Genomic DNA, 21,562 nt, shown 5'->3' with positions numbered 1-21,562 from the left:
CAAACTCTTTAACTCCCTGTTTCTTGTTTGCTCAGAAATATGAGGATTCCCAAATCCCCAAATATCAATCTCAGCCTCCAAATTAAATAAATTATTCTTTTGTCTTTTGTTAAAACCTTTCTCCCTTAGGTTCTAAAACCTCTAACTCAGCCAAGTCCATAGTTAGTGGAAAAGGAAATAAAGACTAGTTGCATGTGGGTCTTTAGATATAACTGTCAGGACCCATCCTTAACATTCGCTATTTTATTCCTAGACCAATATATTCTGGCTATGATAGAAAAATAACTATGGATTATTCACCATTTCACTGTATCCGACTTTATGTGACTTTTTTTTTTTTTTTTTTTGAGACAGAGTTTAGCTCTTTTTGCCCAGGCTGGAGTGCAATGGTGCTATCTCAGCTCATTGCAACCTCTGCTTCCTGGGTTGAAGTGATTCTCCTGCCTCAGCCTCCCGAGTAGCTAGGATTGCAGGCACATGCCACCATGACCTGCTAATTTTGTATTTTTAGTAGAGATGGGGTTTCACCATGTTAGCCAGGCTGGTCTCCAACTCCTGACCTCAGGTAATCTGCTGGCCTCAGCCTCCCGAAGTGCTGGGATTATAGGCATGAGCCACCACGCCCGGCCTTGTGTGACATTCTAAATATTTAAGAGTCATTCTATTCTGTAAGGTTAACAGTTTCTGGATGCTAAGCTGTTGGATAAGATCAGGGAATCCCATGAGCATCTGCTCATTGCCTCACTTTTTTTGCCACGAATAAAATTTATTGACAAAAACCAAAACAGTCTGGGACCTGACATCAGGTCCACGAATGATGGTGAAGGCATAAGAGGACATAGTCTTCCCCCCACCCAGTTCTTTGGAGATTTACAATGGCACAGGGGATAGATTTGCTCCATATACCTAGGCTCTTGCTACAGGCTCCACACAGAGTCCTGCTATGTCTCTGACACATTAAATGCCATTGGATGTGCTGCTGTAGTGGCTGGAGAAAAAAAATTTGCACTGCAGCCATACAACAATCAATCATGCAGGTAATTGTGTGACTTTCCCCTGCTATGGGTTCTACTGAAAGCTTATAGCTTTCCCAGTTACCTATCAAAGTGCTTTGATGAACACATTATAATTTCACAAATACTGTCCTTTTTTACTTATAGGGAAAAGAGGCAGATGATATTACAATTCCTCATCCTCAACTTTTTTTTTTTTTTTTTTAGACAGAGTCTCGCACTGTCGCCCAGGCTGGAGTGCAGTGGTGTGATCTCAGTTCACTGCAAACTCCTCCTCCCAGGTTCAAGCAATTCTCCTGCTTCAACCTCCCCAGTTGCTGGGATTACAGGCTCTCACCATGGCACCCAGCTAATTTTGGTATTTTTAGTAGAGATGGGGTTTCGCCATGTTGGCCAAGCTGGTCTTGAACTCCTGACCTCAGGTGATCTGCCCGCCTTGGCCTCCCAAAGTGCTGGGATTACAGGCGTGAGCCACCGCACAGGGCCCATCCTCAACTTTCAGAGATGATCCCAGCAAGCCCCAGAGCAGTAGACCTTTAAAAACTTTACGAGTGTGCACACCCTGTATGTTCCTATAAGTAATATTCGACCCTGTAAATACATAAAGACACATTGTTTCAGAAAAATAATCTATATTTCTAGAGCCATCCAGTTGATGAGCTATGAGAATGTAATTACATATTCCTGAATTAACAAAACATAGGATCAACACATTAATATATGATATATTAGGGACTCAGGAACTTATCACACAAGTGAAAAACAAAGCACTTAAATAGTCTTCTGAAATTACCTTCTGTTTCTCTGCTGTACCAAAGCATCGCCCTTAAAGAAACCCCTGCCCCCGTTTGGTGTTTATTTATTTCATTTCTTCATAAAGAATGCTTTTTTGAATGTTGATTAAATGTTACATATAGTTTGTATTTACTGTGTGTACTTTTTTGTAACATATCTTTTCACTCCTTATGAGACCCATCCATGCTGTGTAGAGGCTCTAGTTCATTTGTTTTACTGCTGTATAGAATTCTATTGTATTAAGCACCATGCTTGTTTATCCATCCTTCTTCCACTGGACTGTAAAGTGGTGGATTCCAATGTGGGGCCATTGCTAGCAAACACTCCTGTACATGTCCTCTTGATCACAAATATGAGAGTCTCAGAGTAACTTTCTAGTAGTGGAATTTCGGGGTCTTTGCTTTATGGAGCTTTTCCTTCACCATATATTGCTATATATTTTTCTGGAGTTTTTCCTTTCTGAGGTTCCAGCTTCCTGAGTCACATAGTCCCTTGGGACGATCATTAAGCTCCAGGTCTCTAGGATTTTTGATGGATCCCACCCATCCCATCCCCAACCATAGGCCAGAAAGAGAGTTGATTCATGTCTTTTCCAGTCTGACTCTCAGTCCTTCTTTGTTTTTGTCACATGAGTATTTTCTTTATCAAAAGTTCGACTATGGTCTGGCATGGTGGCTCATGCCTATAATCCCAGTACTTAGGGAGGTGGAGGTGGGAAGGTAGTTGAGCCCCAGAGTTTAAGATCTGCCTGGGCAATATAGCAAGATGCTGTTCTCCACTAAAAGGAAAAACAAAAAAACCAAAAGAAAGGTCAACTAGGTATTTTTTGAGAAAATATCTGATAAATTGTAACCAGTATTTCTCGATGTAAGTGATTTTCATATTGTTATTCTACCCTATTCCCAGAACAAAGATGAGCTCTCACATTGCATACCCAGACCTTGTATGCACTTTCGTGATTCCAATTACAAGTCAACACCTTCATCACCAAGAACAGGTTTCCCAAATGGCCCTCTTTAACCCCATAAATCACAACCAGGTAAGGGATCATCAATCCCATTTTTAAATTTATCACTGAAGAAAGAAATCCACTTCCCTCCTTCCTTTTCTTATGATTAGCCTCCCAACAGTGTTTAATAAGAACACAGCATATGTTCAAAACTTGTGGTTATTGACCAGAAGGCACAACTAGCAGTAAGAAAGTAACACACCATATCCTGTCTCCCCAACAATTTAGAGAAGGAGGAGAATAATAAGCATGAGGTATTACACAAGGTTTCATAGAGGAGGTAAGATTAGAACTGAACTTACAGAATTTGAAGATTGAGGATAGATCCTAAAAAATGGCCACCAGCTTTCAAAAGCCTCAGCCTTCCTGAGTACAGCACTATCCCTAGGCCAGTCAGGCAGAAGAGAAAGAAACAGAAAGAAACCCTAGAAATTTTGAGATCATATGGTTCACCCTAGCAAGTGTACTTGGGTATTTTTATAGGGGAAATGGATGGGGATTACACTCTTTGTTCATTATATGGCTAGTGTATTCCACTCCTTGTTGTCTTGTGCCAACTGCACACTTTACTGCTCTGTAGCTTCAGGGCTTAATAGATGCTGCCTGACTCACCCATCGTCTTCATTTCTTCCATCCCAAGGTTTGTTAACACTGTCTAAAGACTGAAAGAACCACATAGTGGCAGCAGTGTCAGTCCTGTGCCATTTCCAGTGCACATTCTCTCTCTCTTTGTCACACACAGACACACACACACACGGGGTTTTAAAACCAACATATCTATAAACTAAACCAAAGGCACAATGTCTGTTTTAACCAGAAATGTACTTCTTTCATCGTATACATTCTTTTTTTTCTTCGAGACAGTCTCACTCTGTTGCTCAGGCTAGAGTGCAGTGGCCCAATCTCGACTCACTGCAACCTCCACCTCCCAGGTTCAAGCAATTATCTTGCCTCAGCATCCTGAGTAGCTGGGACTACAGATGCATGCCACCATGCCTGGCTAATTTTTGTATTTTTCGTAGAGACGGGGTTTCACCATGTTGGCCAGGCTAGTCTCAAACTCTTGACCTGAAGTGATCCACCCGCCTCAGCCTCCCAAAGTGCTTGGATTATAGGCATGAACCACTGCACCTGACCATCATATACATTCTTTATTTGTAGATCTCAAACTCTCAAACATCTGCCACAGCCTTCTGTCAGGATGCCTGTATGAAAACTAGCGTACATTAATTTAAACTTCAGAACTTTAGGCCAAGCCTGAAAAAAAAGTCTTTACTGAACACTTAGGTAATATCCAAGAATCTGGATTTTTAAAATTTAGATGTGATTGTCTTTTAATATGTCCATTGGCTAGACAACAGATCTCAGTTACTCAATCAAGTACCAATCTAGGTGTTGCTGTGAAGATATTCACTGATGAGATTAAATTCCATAATCAGTTGACATTCTGAATAAACTGGATGGACCTGATGCAACCAATCCATAGGGACAGCTGATAATTTTCTGTAGAAGGAGAAATTCATCCATAAACAGTAGCTCCAGCCCATGCATGGGGGTTCCTGTTGGGCTACCCTATGGCGGTGGAGTTGCCTAGACAGCCCCACAGTCATGAAAGCCATGACTGTGCATGACCCACTGCAATAAAGCTCTTCATATATGTCTCTTGCTGGGTTTTCTTCTCTGGTTAAACCCTAATACAGCTTTTGGTACTGGGGTTGGTGCTAGAGGAAGGTTATCTTAAGCACGAGTTTTCTAAACACCTCGTGCTTAGGATAATGTGGTTCCAGATTTTCTGGGATTGGTTCTCTAATCTGATTAGAGTCAAAGGCACTAATGACTACATCCAGCGTGGAATAGGGCACTGGTAGCTCATAGCTGGATGCTCAAAATATCACATTGGATACTCATAATCAAATACTTACAAAAGACAAAGTTCTGGGTAAGCAGGTATTTGCTACCTTAGAATATTTTAGTCAAACTAAGGGGTAGATAGGGCTGGCTGGTTGCTCCCAACTGCACTGAAAAAGTGAAGAAAGAAAAGGATGAACTTGGGGATTTGAACTTCCTGATGATTTAGTGTATAGAAAACCTGAAATCTGTATCTTGCCTAAAGAAACCTGTATCTCCTAGAGCTACAGAGCCCAGATTTCTGAAAATCATACTGAAACTCTCATTCTGGGAGTGACTGAATTACAATATAAATTGAATTCTCAGCCTCACGGAATATTTTCTGTTCAAGTGAGAGCATTGATTGGGAATAAACTGGATCCTGAATATTGGAATGGTGCCAATGGGCAGATCCTGATGAAGCGGAAGCATGGAGCCCCTAAATTCTGCTAAGCCTTCTTTGCCAATAGAAGCAGCTCTTCCACCCCTGTCGGGGAATGTCAAACCTTCTGTGCTGAGGAAACTGCAGTGACCTCCTCTGAGGTAGTTGCCTTGCAAAGCTCTGCTAATTCTCCTCAGAGCCTATCCCATCACCTTTTTTGCTTCTATATCCATAACTAGACTGAAGTCCCAGCCTCAAAAGGTGAGGTACAAAGTGACCCATGAGACAGGGTACCATGCTTCAAAAGAACTAAATGACTTTCCAATTTATACGAACAGAAATCCCAGGAATGTGTATGGGGATGGATATTAAGAGCGTGGGATAGTGAAGCAAGAAACACCAAGTTGAATCAAGTCAAATCTCTTGATATGTGCCCTAGCAAGCAGCGATTCTGGACTTAATGCTGTAGCTGAAGGGGTGAGAAGGAGCTCTGGACATTTGTTTGGCTGGTGGGTTAGCTGGTGGGCTGAAATGTGGACCCAAAGGTAGCTCAACTAGATGAAGTTGAAATGCCAGAACGGCTTTGGTATGCTGTACAGGAAGGGGCTCAAATGCTTAGGGAGATTGTAATGTCAGAATAGATTTCACCCAAAACTCTGTGTTCTCTTTTGGGGAAAGGGTGAGCTTGTATTTGTTCTAAGCAGGATAGCTGTGTCATGCTTGGTAGAAATATGACTTTGTTACTGACTTTTCAGTTAGAGATGACGTATGGTCTGAGGAGTTATGTCTGGTGTTGAGTTCACGGGGGATGCACTGCGATGGGCTAATGATATCTACGTAGCTTAGCTACAATCCCCAGCCTTTCACTAAAACACCCATCTGTGAAGATATTTTGGCTAAATGATTGTAGCTAGTATTTATGACTACCTTCTCCCATAATAAGAAATGTAAGAAACTAAAAAAATTTTTCAGAACACTTTTGTATTCATCATCACAATAATTCCATAGTTTAGATAAATCGTGAGTGATCATGCTCAGATGACAGGCAAGCAAACGGGGAGGAGAAATTAGTTTTTCAGAACCACAGAGACCCAGACCTAACGCAATAAATATATCCGTCTGTATTATGTTGTTCATTCTGCTTGTCAGCAACTTTAACTAAAGTTGAGGCAAACACATGGTTCTTTTTCCCTTTATGACCCTTCCTCAAGCCCCCAAATCTCACTACAGTGGGTAGTTTGTCTTGACATTGACTATCCTTCCAGAAATATTTTTGTATAATTAATAACCTTTACTCTTTCTGTCAGCTACAAAATCAGATGACTGTCATTCTTAACATTTAATCTCATCAATTTTGACATTCTCTGAGAATTAATTTCTGTAAATACCTGGTGACACAATAGCATTAGATGGAGAAAATTTATGTAACCAAGGAACTAAGCCTGAGATCATCTTGAAACTGACATTGCTGAAGATAAGAATAAAAACTGCCTGTTGATTGAAAAGTGGAATTAAGAAAGTCCCCCGAAAGGAGGAGAGTAAAACCGAAAATAGGAGATGATTCAGAGAGGCATTTTCACCTAATTCTAACTTGGGGAAATAGATTGATGCAGGAAATCAGGAGATAACAATAGGCCATTTAAGGGGTAATGTACATGTTAATATGGGATCCAGTAAAGACAAAGAAATTCAAAGTTCCAGCTGCTGCTTTTCCAACAGAAGAGACAGACCAGCCTGACAGCTCATCAGCTCCATTACCTGTGCCTGAGAATGTTAGGTGAGCAATTAAATTTTTTCCAGCATGTATACGTGTACTTCCATCCATAATAAATAGCAGGTATCATATTTCTCTTTCCACTAAAATCAAGTCAAAAACTGGATGAATGTATCTGTAATAATAACTTTCAGGCACTGAACATTGACAGTATAAAAATATGAACCATAAAAAAAGAAAAAAATGAGATAACCCTGCTCATAACCCCAGATTACAGCCTAAAGCAGTTTCAGGTCCCAGCACAACAGGGGAAACTAAAGAGAGCCCCCCACTGTGGTGGTGGTGGTTACTCCAGTCCATAAATGTGATAAAACCTCGGAGAATGATAAGCCCCTGAAAGCAGGTGCATGTAAAAATGGGTGAAATCCAAATTAAATTTTTAGTTTAGTTAATAGTACTGTTGTAATGTCAGTTTTCTGATTTTGATAAATGTGCTATGTTTAGGATGTTATCATAGAGGAAACTGGATAAAGGGTATATGGGAAATCTTGGTATTAAATTTGTAACTTCTATGAGTTTTAAATTAGCTCCAAATGAAAAGATTTTTTTGAAAACTAAAGGCTAAATACCTTTTTAGAGGATGAAACTAAGATAAAATTAATCACCACCAGATTTTTACCATAAGAAATATCAAAGACAGTTCTTCAAGTAGAAGAAAAATAATACTAGATAGAAATTTTAACAAACAAAGAAGAATGAGAGCATTGGAAAAATGGAAAATATGTAGTTAAATATGAAATATATTTTATAATCTCTTTAAAAGATAATTGCTTAAAAATGATAACAATGACAGTTAGTTTGTATTCATTATTGATGCATCGCAAAATACGCTAATCACTTAGTGGCCAAACATGACAAACATTTGTTATGTCACAGCTATTAAGGGTCATTAGTTTGGAAGTGGCTTAACTGAGTGGTTCTAGCTCAGAGTCTTTTATGAGGTTGTAGTCATGGAGTTGGTGAAGGACACCATCATCTGGAGGCTCAAATGGGGCTGGAGAATCTGCTTCCACCTCACTGGCTGTTGGCAGGAGGCCTCAGACCCTCACTGGCTGTTGGCAGCAGGCCTATTTCTCTCCACATGGGCTATGTGAGTGTCCTGATGACACTGCAGCTGGCTTCCCCGGAGTGAGGAATCCAAGACAGAAAACAGGGCAGAGGCTGAAGTGCTCCTAATGACTTAGTCAGAAGTCACACACCAACATTCCTATCATGTTCTAAACTCTAGTAGAAAGTCATTAAGTCCAGGCCACACTAAGGGGAGGTGAATTACACTCCATCTTTTGAGAGGACATATTTCAGAGCCACCACATGTAAAAGCAAAATGTCTTAACAACAGCGGCATGAAGGGCAGGAGATGGAAAGTGGAAGTCTATAGTCTTAAGTATCTTATGCTGCAGGTGAAGCGGATGATGCCAATTGAAGATAGACTGTGATGAATCATATGTTGGAAACTGTAGAGAAACACTAAATGAAACCTATATTGCTAATAAATCAATATGAGGGATAAAATGAATCCATAAAAAAGTACTCAAGTAATCAAGTAGAAGGCAGGAAAAGGAGAAAAAAGAATAAAGAACAGATAGGACAAACAGGAAAAAAACAGCAAAACAGTACATTTAAACTAATCAACAATTACATTAAATATAAGTGGCTGAACATCAAAAGAAAAAATCAAAGATTATTAGCTTAGTTCAAAAAGTAAAACTATGTTCTGGATATAAGAAACATACTTTAAATTGTAGCTATATTAAAAGTAAGAAGGTGGGAAAATAAATATCATAAAAAGATGAATCAAAAGAAAGCTGGAGTAGCTATGTTAACAGACAAAGTAGACTTCAAAACAAGGAATATAACTAAGAAGAAAAATGGAATTTTATTTTAAAGGTGTTAATTCATTAAAAAGACATAATTATAGATGATTATGTACCTAATAACAGATATTTGAAATATCTGAAGCAAATTCTAGTAGAACCAAAAAGAAAGAAATAAATAAGTCCGAAAAAGTGGAATTAGGCACACATACACACACACACACACACACACACACACACACACACACACAGTATCAATGGAGATTTTAATGCTCCCCTAAGGAATTGCTAGAACAAGGAGACAAAAAAACAAAAACAAACAATAAAAACACAAACACACATTGAGTACATAAACATCTTGAACAACACTTAGCTGACTTCACTGACACGTATAGAACACTCCAACAGTGTACTAAACATTCTTTTCACGTGTAATGAGAGCATTTATAATAGGAGACTGTATTAAGGGGTGTTTACTGAGTATCAATACCTTTATGAGCAGGAATCAGCAAGCTACAGCCCATTGGCCAAATCCAGTCCACCACCCACTGCTGTAATAAAGCTTTGCTGGAGCACAGCCATGCATGTTTTTCGTGCATTATCTACGGCTGCTTTTGTACTACAATGACAGAGCTAAGTAGTGGCTACAAAGAATATGAATGGGCCCACAAAGCCTACACTCTCTCTACCTTCTGGCCCTTTACAGAAAAAGTTTACTGACAGCTGGGCACAGTGGCCCAGACCTATAATCCCAGTACTTTGGGAGGCTGAGGAGGGGGGATCACTTCAGACCAAGAGTTCGAGATCAGCCTGGGCAACATGGCAAAACCCTGTCTCTACTAAAAACACAAAAATTAGCCAGGCTTAGTGGTGCTCACCTGTGGTCTCAACTACTCGGGAGGTTGAGGCACGAGAATCACTTGAGCCTGCCAGGCAGAGGTTGCAGTGAGCCACGATTGTGCCACTGCACACCAGCCTGGATTTTTAAATCCTGCCAGGAAAAGTTGGCACAACTCAGTAATTAATCAACAAATAAAAATTACAAAGTCGTTTTATCATATTAAGAATATTTATCCCTTGCAAAGTTATATTATGTGGGATCCCATTTCAGAGACAAATGAAGACACTCAACCATCTCTAAATGCTACTAAACACACAGCGTCTACTCTGAATGCAGATACCACTCTCATAAAAATTCCGCAAAAGAGGAAGGGGTTGGTGCAGACTGTTCCGATGCTGGTAGGTTCCTTTCAAGGGCAGGCTTTTTTAGTCTCCCTGGGAATTGATGCTACAGAAAATGCTGATATTTATGGAATTAATCTTATCTCCCTCAGATACGGAATGAGAAAAACAATTGTGAGCCCCTGTCCTTTGCTTTGAAGCACCCAATCCTATACATTGACATGCAGTCACTAATACAAATGTCACACACACCCTCGTCTAGTGTGCACACGTCACGATGTAGCCCTTTCTGCACCTGAGTACTCTCGTGCATGCACAAAGCCAGAGTGGTTTTTCAAAATGCTAATTTGGTAATGAGCCAGGAGCCAGATGACTTGATGAAGAATAATTTGACAGAGATCTTGAGTGCAGAAGTAAACAAATTAAAGTAAAAGAGAGAAGTAAGAAACTGAGTGAGCAAGGCTTAGGAAAAGAACTAGGAGAGGTTCCAACTGGAATCAAGGGAGCTGAGAACATCATTGAGTCCTAAAACTGGAGCACCTCTGAAAGCTCCTGGGCCAACTTCCTGTCCCCATTCATTTATTCCTTCATTCATCCATTTGCCAAATATGCTGTTTAGTGTGAGGGGTGGAATAGGAATTGAGGCAAAAGGGTCCCTTTCCTCTTAGCATGCACAGTTAGCAGGGAAGGTAGACACTAAATAGATACACATAATAACATGTCATGATTGCCGTGGTGGTGAGCACAGGCTGCTGAGATGCCCAGAGTAGGAGTCCTGACACAGACAGTGGGCCCAGGAGACCTCCCAGGAGCACGGACATTTATGCTGAGATTTCAGTAATGGGTATTAGCCGTTGGGTGTAGGCAAAAAAAGTGTACAATTCTAGGCCAGGTGCGGTGCCTCACCTAAGGTCAGGAGTTTGAGGCCAGCCTGGCCAACTTGACAAAACCCCGTCTCTACCAAAAAATATAAAAAATTAGCTGGGCGTGGTGGCAGGCGCCTGTAATCCCAGCTACTCAGGAGGCTAAGGCAGGAGGATTGCTTGAATCTGGGAGGCAGAAGTTGCAATGAGCTGAGATCTCCCCATTGCACTCCAGCCTGAGTGACAGAGTGAAACTCCATCTCAAAAAAAAAAAAAAAAAAGTAGTGTGCAGTTCCAGGCAGAAGATCACCATGTGTGAAAGCTCAGAGACAATGAATCTTGCTTAAGAACAGAAAAGAAGTCTGTGTGGTCAGAGCCCACGATGAAAGGAGAGTGAGAAGAGGGGAGGTGAGGGGAGGTGTTAGAAGACCTTCTTAACTACCTAAGGAGTTTACATTTTATCCTCAGGAAAATGGGATGTCATCGAAGCGCTTTAAGAAAAGGAGGGATGTGATCAGATTTGTAATTTTCAAAGATTTCCTGAGGTGCTGTGAATTTTACAGATCAACTGAGATGCAAAACCCATGTTCACATCATGAGTGAGTCTTCTAACTCGGACAATGCAATCCACAAATTCTAAGACCAAATTCTGGCAGCACTGAGTCCAAAGGTAGGCCTGTAGATCCACTGCTAGCAAGTGGGGCTGGGGATTACTGTACATAGTTTTCAGGAGCATTAGACATAATCACAAGGAATGGAAAGCCTGACCGTGAACTTGGCAATTGGGAAGTAACTATTGCACATGCCAAGAGTTTCCTTAAACTGATAGGGTAAAATCATTTTGTATCATTTTGATAAATGTTTATTATTTTCAATAATAATCTATCATTTAATGAAAAAAGAAATAATCGCTGGGTTATTGCCATATTTGACAACATCATCTTGCATAGGAGACTTAGACGATGCCGCTGGAGAGTGCCTTCTATCTCAGAATGAGGGTCAGGGCTTCAGAAAGAAATCTCCATCCAAACCTAAGCATCATCTTGAGTGTTCGCCAGGAAGGCCCTGTGTGCCCTAGAAGTGGGTGCTGGAAAGGCCCCTGCCATTGTGAGATGACATAAGAGAACGGGGAGCCGATTGTTTGGGCACTGTCAACCTGCCATATGCCGGAAACCCGCCTCCCTCTGTCGTGACAGCTGAAGCCTCCATAATGTGGTCACAAATGGGGTTTGGCTACCTTCCCGTCAGCTCAAGTAATGACAGGTATGGAAGGCCTCGTCCAGCCCCACACTGTGTGAGGGACTCGGGGTGAGCAGTGACTGAGACAGTGGCCTGGTCCATTGGGAGCTTACATTACCATGCACAGATGCAGCAATAATCAAGAAAAAGGGAATAAGACAAGTCATCTCAGGTTACATCAAGTGCTATGAAATTTATAAAAGGAGTGTAAAAATGGTGAGTAACCAGGGAAAGCTAGTGTAGACAGTGTGGGCATAGCAGGCGCCTCATAGCTGAGGCCTGAGTGGGGAACAAGCTCAACAGGGGAAGCACAGTCCAGGCAGGGGAGCAGGAGCCTCCGCCTCCATGAGCAGGAACCTCTTCCCCGCTTTTTGAACGGCCGAGTTCCTGCCAGAGCGTTGGTTGTACATAGTCTGCTGCAACTATACCAGGGTTTCAATTGAGTGCCTCAGTGCCCGTAAAACATCCTTCCTACTTTTTCTAGGAGAGTGGAAATAGCCAGCCAAATCAAAGGTGATCTTTCCTTTCTCAAAACTCCAATATTCAGCAAATATTTGAGTCTACAGTACACTGTGCTCTGGGAGTTATAAAGACATGGCCTTCTTTTTTGGAAGATCTCTAATCTTTGAGGTCATTTGTAGAAGCACCCCCTACACAGGTTAACATAATGTCCCCTAGTCACATGAGGATACATTATATACAGCATCATTGGCATAAGTGACTCTGTCTTAAAACATGACCCCACCTTGTACTTCAAAAGGCATCATGCCAGCAGGGACCAGATGTCCACCTAATCAATAGAGATGGCATCCAATCAGATGGGGGTGTGACCCTTTACTAAGATCCTCACCAGAGGACTCATGGTCTATCAAAGAGCAGGACCTCACCAGCTGAACACAGCCACCTCCATACACATCTTACTGTCACTTGTGATCAGCACCAAAGGAAGTGTCCACCTGAAGGACTCTCCCTTGAGGACCATCAGGTTACACCCAAGAGGTGCTCCTTGTCCACACTACCTTCCTTCTACTGGTTCGTTTGTTATCCCGTTTTGTGTTGATGTTAAATGTCACTCTGTTTGATGTGAAAACTCTCATCTATAACATTTATAGATTGATTAAGTATACTATCATGCATAGTTTGCAATGTTGACTGGCCTGTGCAGTGGCTTGAGCCTGCATGCCACGGTGGCTCTGACTCCTGAGTGCATGGGAGGCCTAAAGACAACTGCCTCCTCAGGAACTCCACAGAGCCCGTGGTTTTTATTATTGAAATAGCACTGCTAAAGTCTGACCTTGTAAAGTTTGTGGAGAGACACAAACGTATGTGGATTTGGCTATGCCTGGCCTTGTGCTGCTCACAACATAGCTTACCCACCATTTTCAGCACTTTCTTTGTTCTACTTTGAGTTACAAATAGAGACACATAAATAAATATGATCTGTCCTTTTTTTCTCAAGCACAGAAATGGTGACTGGTGCCCTTTGGCACCCATTGCCCCTGTAGTTATAGCACAAATAAAGTAGCTTGTATCAGGGACATCAAAAATATCCTTTGAAGTCAAATCTTTGGAGAGAAGGAGAGGGGCAAGAATGGCCTTTCTTTCTAGGGAGAAGACTGCCATGAGCAGTTTAAAATGCTGCAGAGAAAACTGCCGTGAAAGGCTCAGCTGTACCCCCTGCTCTGTTTCATGCCAGGCAAGGAGCCGGCTGTAGATGTGGGAAAGAAGGATGCCAGGTGAGCTGGCGGGGGCCAGAGCCCCATAGGACGAGGCTGCTGAGGATGTTTGTTGTAACCCACAGGCCCAGTCCATGCCTTTCATTCTTGGTGATGGAAGGAGACCCTCCCAGCATGACTCTGAGCACCTCTGAGCTTGATCTAGCAAGGACAAGGCAGCCAGAAGCCCAGCTTTGCTCAGATGTGGGAAGTGTGCAGGCTGCAGGGCCCTCTGTGGGTTTACAGGGAGTGCTCTGGGATCCTCTGCCCTGTGGGGTGTGAGGCTGAGATGGCCTGGCCACACACCAAGAAGGTGGAAGCAAGTTCAAGGGCAGAAAAGTTGCAGGCAAGAGTCTCAAGAGCACCTCACCAACGACAAGACTCCACTCAGTACTGAGCTCTTGGGGTTGCAGTAAAGCCTAATGGCATCATAGATTTTTCTCTATGTTAACAATAAAAAGGCAGAGCTCAGAGAGGTTGTGATGTACTTGAGGACACACAGTTCACTGAGAGGTGGGATCAGAGTCTAGGTCTTGTGGGCTGGCAAGGATGCCATTGTGAAAACAATGGAAAGGAACTTAGGCGGGAGACACACAACACACATGGGAAACACACAGCAGGTACAGAAAAGGCACACACGGGACAACAGCAAGCATGGAGCTAGATACGGTGAGCCCCAGAAATGAACAGTAGAGCCAGCTTAGTTTTACAGGAGCTAGGGAATTCTTGGTCTGTGAAGATAAATTGTATCCATTCAGTTTTTCATTCAATATAATTGAGCGTCTTGATAGGTACAGGAAATACACAAATAGAAATAAGTCATTGACTCTACCCTCAAGGCATTTGGGTGTTTTCCAGGCTCTGTGGTTGTTCCTAGGACTATAAATATGAAGAAAAAAAGGTTCATAGAAACTGCCCTCAGGTCCTTCCAGCTTTAGATAAATAGATTGTAGATAGATGATAGATAGATAGATAGATAGATAGATAGATAGATAGATAGATAGACGATAGAAAGAAAAAGGGGATCAGATAGATGATAGATAGACGACAGATAGATGATAGATACATGATAGAATTACTCTATATAGATATATGCATTGTTCAGTGCAGTGTGCAACGTAACAGTCTGCAATGCAGGCAGGTGCAGGATGATGACCAGAGGAGAGTGACAGCTATCATGTGGGAATGAAGAAAGGCATCCAGGAAGAGATGGTGAGAAAATTGTGTCCTGAAAAGAAAGAGGCAGGGTTACAAAAGAGGCGGCTTCCCCAGGAGGCTCCCCAGCAGGTGAGGAGGAGGAGAGGCTACAGCGCACGGTGTGTGGGGGGAACAGCGAGTCATCCTGAATACAGACAACGAAGGTGGTGATGATGGCAGAGGTGCACAGGGCAGATGAGTGGGCACAAGATCTCAGGCTGGAGGAGGAGGACAAGAGGCACCCACTATGAATATGCTGTCCAACCGGACAGTGACTTTCACATTATTTGGCCTTTTGGCTCACCTGTTAAATTCTGTCATTTCCAGGCCCCAGGGAAAATAAACTAACCAAGACTACTTTAATTTTCTAATATGAAACATGCTGAAAATCATGAAAAGTAGGAACACAATTCCACCATTTTCTACGAAAAAATACTGAAAGGGTTATTAAATTGAATGTCCAATAGACAACTGAATTAGATATGAAATTGCATAAAGAGAGAAGCCAAATCACAATATGTAAGTTTTAAAAGGCAATATCTAGGACTTCAAACATTGAAAGAGTTACACGAGAGAAAAGAGGATTTTGAGAGATTGCTGCTTCATTTGCATGCTCAGCAAAACCTCATTGAGCACTGACGTTTCGAGTCATCCCTCTGATCATCTAGCATCCAACACTGAGCAGTGCAGACCAACACCCCTGCCCTCTCAAGCTTCCGTCCTGTTGGAAGCAGGTGCGTCAGCAGCACACACATAATAAACAGGTAAATTGCACAGTAGGTTGGAAAGTGATAAGCACCATAGAAAAAAATAGAGCAGACTCAGGGGTACAGGACTGGAGGCAGGGCAGGAGAAAGTTAAATATGGTGGCCAGAATAGAACTTGCTAAAAGGTGATTTTTGAACAAATAAGGAGGAAAGGGATTAGCCACTTGGGCAACTGAGGGAAATGTTTTTCCAGCACAGGGAAGAGCCAGTGCCAAGGCCCTGAGATGAGGTTCTGTAGGGTCTGCACAGATTGGCAGGGCTGCCGGAGCCACGGAGCTGGGCAGGAGCAGGAGGTGAGGTGGCAGGAGCTCGAGGGCAGACGGCTTCCACCTGTTGTCCTGGGAAACGGGAGAGAAGGAGACCGGGTGCCCCATCCATGCGGAGACAGTGAACTAGGATTGGAGTCCTCACCACTCCAGATGCTGAAGGTCACCCCTGCAGTTGCACTCAGGAAGCAGAGCCCGAGTACATTTGTAGATGGGTCATCTCACCCACTCCTGGAGTTCATTGAACAAGGGGCGAGTATTTATAGGAGACAGGGAGCTGGGTGGAGTCCTCTGGGGTCTGGTCCACTGGATTGCGCCAAAGGGCTGAAGAGGTCTCAGAAAGTGTACGCTCAAGAGGACAAAAGAGGATTTTGTAGCCTTCAAGAGTCATTGTAAGCCTTACACACCTTCAGGCCTTCCTCCTTCTCTCCAAGAGTCGTAAGCCTTACACACCTTCAGGCCTTCCTCCTTCTCTCCCCTCTATCTCAGCTCCTGAGTGTGGAAGGAGGTGAACAGGGAAAAGCAGAGGACAAAAGCCACATCCCCTCCCCACAGACCCATACTGGGGAACGGTGGAAGATTTAGCTTTGAGTCAAGTTCAGAATTTTGATTAACATCTTGGCATGCACATTCAAATTTCTGAATCAAGACTGTTGGCCATAAAAAATGACTATAGCCTTGTATATTACCTGAACTGAGCAGTAAAAAAAAGTCATGGTCCTCCTGGGGCTTTTATTCAGAGACAGGAACCCTGAACAGGCAGGAGAAAGGGAATGTTGAGAAAGAAACAAAGACAGTTGGCGACACAGGCTGACCGCCACGTGGACGTCCATCAAACCCAGCACTGGCCCTGGGTACATGTGCCTTTGCTATTACCCCAATACATTTTCTTCTGCAGAGCAAGCAACAGAACACATGCCGACCTTAATAAATACCACTGGGTAATGTGACAATGGCCAAACTCTCCTCCTGGGGGAGAGAGTGTCCCCCAGTTTTGCTCCCTCTTAATTTCCAGGGTTCATAAGTAGCTCTAAAGCTTTGCTCTACAAGATTGATACATACGATATTAATGTTTCCGCTAAGCAGTATAACACCAATATATTTGCTATCTTGACATGTGGGTTTGGTTTTTCAGTGTTGGCGTGAGTGGGTTTTATACGTTCTGGAACAAGAGTTCATCACCAAAGGGAAAATGCTGTCCACCCCGCACTCCTTGGAAAGAAAAGGCTCAGAACGTAGTTCTCCAGATGAAAGAATGTTCCTAGTCAGCTATTTCTTGTTGCTTGATTGGATGTTAACAATGGAGGTAGACACACGGCTAATTGTGGTGGCACAGCAGGAAGCCTAATTCACTTTGCTGTAGAAACACCCACACAGAGAAAGTGGGAGACGGCTGCACAAGAGGCCCCGTAGGCAGGCAAATGCTCACTGCAGTTTCTTTCCCGAACGTTTCCAAATAGACCAAATAAACCTGAATTTGCTCACTGTAGTTTATATTCCAAATAAAAATGAATTTCTGGCCAGACGCGGTGCCTCACGCCTGTAATCCAGCACTTCGGAGGCTAAGGCAGGCGGATCACAAGGTCAGGAGTTTGAGACCAGCCTGGCCAATATGGTGAAACCCCATCTCTACTTAAAATACAAAAATTAGCCTGGCGTGGTGGCAGGTGCCTGTAATCCCAGCTACTCAAGAGGCTGAGGCTAGAAAATCACTTGAACCTGGGAGGCGGAGGTTGCAGTGAGCTGAGAGGGTGCCACTGCACTCTAGCCTGGGTGACAGAGCAAGACTCCGTCTCAAAAAAAAAAAAAAAAGAATTTCGCCACGCTCCGCAGGTATAGGCATTCCACACCCTTGCCCAGACTGGTCCCAGGGGGAAGAATCTCCAGGCTGAAGAGCCTTGGTCTTCCAGGGCCTCTGGCCAAGTGTCTCAATGTCTTCACCCATGTGAATTCTCCTGGACAAGGGCTTCCTACCACATCCCCAAGTTTGCCCTTCCCCACAAACCCTCACCTCCATTTCTCTACTTTACCTCTCTCAGCCCACTGTGGGACCACGTGATCAGCCACATAGGCATAAACTAGCACACAGCTACCTTAGAGTAGGGCCCTCTAAGGTGGCCAGGCGGCTACCTCACAAATCAGTCTATGGCTCTCACAGAAACTAGAATTTGCTTGGGCAAGAGGTATCAAGAGCATCAGAAATATTTATACTTTTTCATTCAGTAATGGTATGATCTGAATATGGGCTGAGAGTCTAAGAATATCGAGCTGTGTGAGAATGCACACAGCTGTTTATTACATTTTTTTAAGTAATGGGAAAATTGGCTAGAATTTAAATATACACCAGTAGGGTAGATGTTTAATAAACTACGATTTATCCACCTTACAGACTACTGGACAGCCATAAAATGATGGTTAGACTAATTTTTGCCATGCTTTATCTTTTAATATTCTTATATAATTCCATCTCATTATTTCATCTGGCTTTTACTAAAAAGTAAATATAATACTAACTGTAATTACTAGTTACTTTAACTACTTTTCTGTGTTTTCCTAATTTTTATGATCACCATGAATTTCTGTACTGGGGAAATAAGCAAACTCTTTATAAGGTGTTGGGACACCTAAAGGACATTTTCACAGCACTCTGCAATGTCCTGGCTTCTTGACTGAAAAAAGAGTGAGTTTGCTCAGGCCTCAGCCTGCTGGAGTCCCAGACTGGAGCCATCGTGGTTAACATCTGTAAGGCTGGTTTTTTGTTTTTCTCAGGTGCTCCACTGAAGCTCATCCACACACACACAATTCACACTGATGCTTATAACACACCTGGCCCTGTGTTAATAAGTAGCCTGGTATAAACTTGGGAAGCAGAAAGAAGGAAAAAGACCGCAGCAGGAGGCACAATGTGGCTGAAACCCCTTCCAGGAGAAGAGAGCGAGCGAGAGGGAGGATTGAGGACAGATGCAGAGGGCAGAAAGAACTCTTTACGTCTGGCCAAGTATGGGGCAGCTACACTGAGTCCTTTCTGCCAGATGAAGGCAGGGAATAGTCCCAGTCAAAGCCTTGCTGTGAAGTTTCCCTGGTGACTTCAGAGTTTCTATGTCTACCACCCCCAGCCTGGTTAACACAGTGAAAGGATTAGCAACATTTTAAGCAAAAAGTCATAAAAGTATTATTTTAGTCTTAGTTCAGTCCATGCAATTAATTCCTCTTCTCCTTGATATTCATCAACATTTTACCTCTCTGTGAGAGTCCTGAAAAGTTTTCCAACCTGCATTTAAGAGCACCTATTAGAGTCCTATACCTGATATAAAACTACATTTTAAAAGGCATTGAAACAAGATAACAATTGTGGATGACAAACGGTCTTTGGACAGCCACAGTTGAAGAAACAATTGACAAGGAAATTTGTTACCTCTGTGGCACACAATAATTTAACATGACAATTATAATTATTACTGTATACTAAGTCAAACTAGAATTATAGGAGTTTTGCATAATTTTGAAACACATTGCAATAACACATTTATGCAAATACAGTCCAAATAAAGCCAAATTGTACCTTTGCATTAGTGTACTATTGATGTCAAATGCAATTCTTAACAAAACCTTATAGACAAATTTATCCAATCTTAATCAGTTTTACCATAAGGTAAGATTTTCATTAACCTTTTATAACCCTTTATAATTTTCTGTTAAAAAAAGTAGTGCTTTAAGAAAACTGTGCTTTGCTTTTATTTTATTAAACTGAATACCCCTTTAATTTTAGCCAATATATGCATATACAGAATTTCTTTTACAAGATTAATCTTTCACAAACCTTCCAGAACTTGCTTAAACCTTCAGTTTTATGCTTTCTAACTTGAAACATCCTCTAACCCTATAAACTAGGCCAAAAATTCACATTCCCATGCCTTCATATAATCTTTTACCAAAAGCACATTTTACTTTCCTTACACATCCTGCATGTAAAACTGTTTTTCCAGTAGTCTCAAGTACATGTTACACTGTTATCTCTTAACTACTTTTACTTTTGGTGAAAAGCCTCGTAATTAAGCCATTCTAATTATGTATTAGCTTTGGGGCCTAGAACACGAGACAGAAGTGAAGATCAGGTTTGACTCTTTCCAGCATAGCTAGGGTACACGGCTAACTCTGTATGTCCCCAGGCTTTACTCAGAATTTAACAGCTTTAAAGTAGGCAAGTTGTACAGTTAGGAGTTATAGTAGCAGTTTATGAAGCGTTTAATAGGTTTAATAACCTTTAAAATTGTGTAACATTTCTTTTATTAATTCCCTTTCACGAATCTTTTCACAACTTACACAGAGCATCTATGACATGCTTGAACTTTCTGACTTGTCCTAAACATCCCTCTTTTAAACAATCAGTAATTTTACTTTAGGACAAGAATTTACCAAACAAGATCCCTTCTCATATAAAATATCTTTTCTTTATAACTTTTCTTACCAAAAACATCTATTTACCTTAATCATGTTTGAATTAAACAAAAGTCATTTTCCTTCCATTAGGAAGTTAAGGTTTGTACTGCATGTTGCTGTGCAAGTCCTGTGAAGAGGGAGCAGATGAGGAGTTATCTATATGCTGTAGAAGTTAGCCCCCAACAAAAGATTGCTTGGCTAGATTTTTGCTAGGGCTTATCTGAATAAGTATGGGCTATTTCTAAACCCCTGAGGTAGGACTTCCTAGGTTAAAGGTATTGGTTAAAGATTTAGGTAACTTTCCCAGGAGAAATAGAGCTATTAGAGAGAAAAATGATTAGAGGTTGGGTAAATGTTACACAGGCACCCATCTTGGAAAGTATATGTTTGCCCCAAAGAGATGTGGGGTATTTCAACATTACCAGAGACTGGTAGGAGAATGGAAATTGATCCCTTGAGTAATATAAAGGAGCATTAATCTTTTCTTTTGGAGGGAGGGGGTGCCATTTGCCCCAATTACCCAACAGTATTTGAAGGAGAGTTGCTAAGAGAAGGAGATTAGCACAGAGTAGGGAGCTTTTGAATCCCAAAGGGAAATTTATAATTTTATTTGCTGCCTCCAAAGTTGCCCTTGGCCTTGTCTTGTAGATTACAACGTCTAATTTGGAAGCCAGCTGGATCACAAAGCCCTTTCAGCTCAGAGCCATCAGGGTTTGGGATTCTGTCCTGGGGGCCCTTTGAATCTCAGGGCAGTCCCATTTCCAGTGGCCAACCTTGTGGCAGAGGGGGAAAGCTGTGTGGGGCTTTTTCCCATTTATCCCATTAGTCCAATTTGCAATTCAGTGGCCTGGATTCCTGCACGGATGGTAGTTACTTGGAAGAGAGTTCTTAGAGCAACCCGGAAGGGACTGAAAAGCTTGTAAAGCAGCCAATAGTTGAGCCTGTCTCTGGTCCCCATGTTTCTCTTTTCTCCCTAGCCCTGTTCTTCTTGTCCCCATATGGGTTATAAATGACTAAGGAGGCTAATTTGAGGATTTCCTGCACAGGGACACTGGGTTCTGAAGCTGACTCTTATAATTTTGTCCCAGTTCATTTTTAGGCCAAACAGTATTACAAGGGAAAACTAGTTTTTTGTTTGTTTTAAGGTTTGGGGGATCAAACTTTTCCCCAGATTTCTTGGGGATGCATCCAAAGGGCATATCCTGTGGTTTATGGACAC

General features: G+C 42.1%; 1 protein-coding gene and 1 long non-coding RNA gene across 2 annotated transcripts in view; one reads left to right on the top strand and one right to left on the bottom strand.

The window, feature by feature from the left end:
- The window catches only part of ACTR3B (actin related protein 3B), a 1,022,733-nt gene that overhangs the window by 351,275 nt on the left and 649,896 nt on the right, over positions 1-21,562 (bottom strand). The gene's annotated exons all lie outside the window — the stretch shown is intronic.
- LOC129476908 (uncharacterized) lies at positions 9,783-17,017 on the top strand. Its single transcript, XR_008655164.1, has 3 exons — positions 9,783-9,913; positions 11,283-11,389; positions 16,393-17,017. It is a non-coding gene; the product is annotated as an uncharacterized lncRNA (long non-coding RNA).

The sequence above is a fragment of the Symphalangus syndactylus genome, chromosome 6 (genome assembly GCF_028878055.3).
Source record: "Symphalangus syndactylus isolate Jambi chromosome 6, NHGRI_mSymSyn1-v2.1_pri, whole genome shotgun sequence".
NCBI classification, from domain to species: Eukaryota; Metazoa; Chordata; class Mammalia; order Primates; family Hylobatidae; genus Symphalangus; species Symphalangus syndactylus.
Note: the sequence above shows the minus strand (reverse complement) of the source record. Positions and strands in the feature narration are given on the sequence as shown.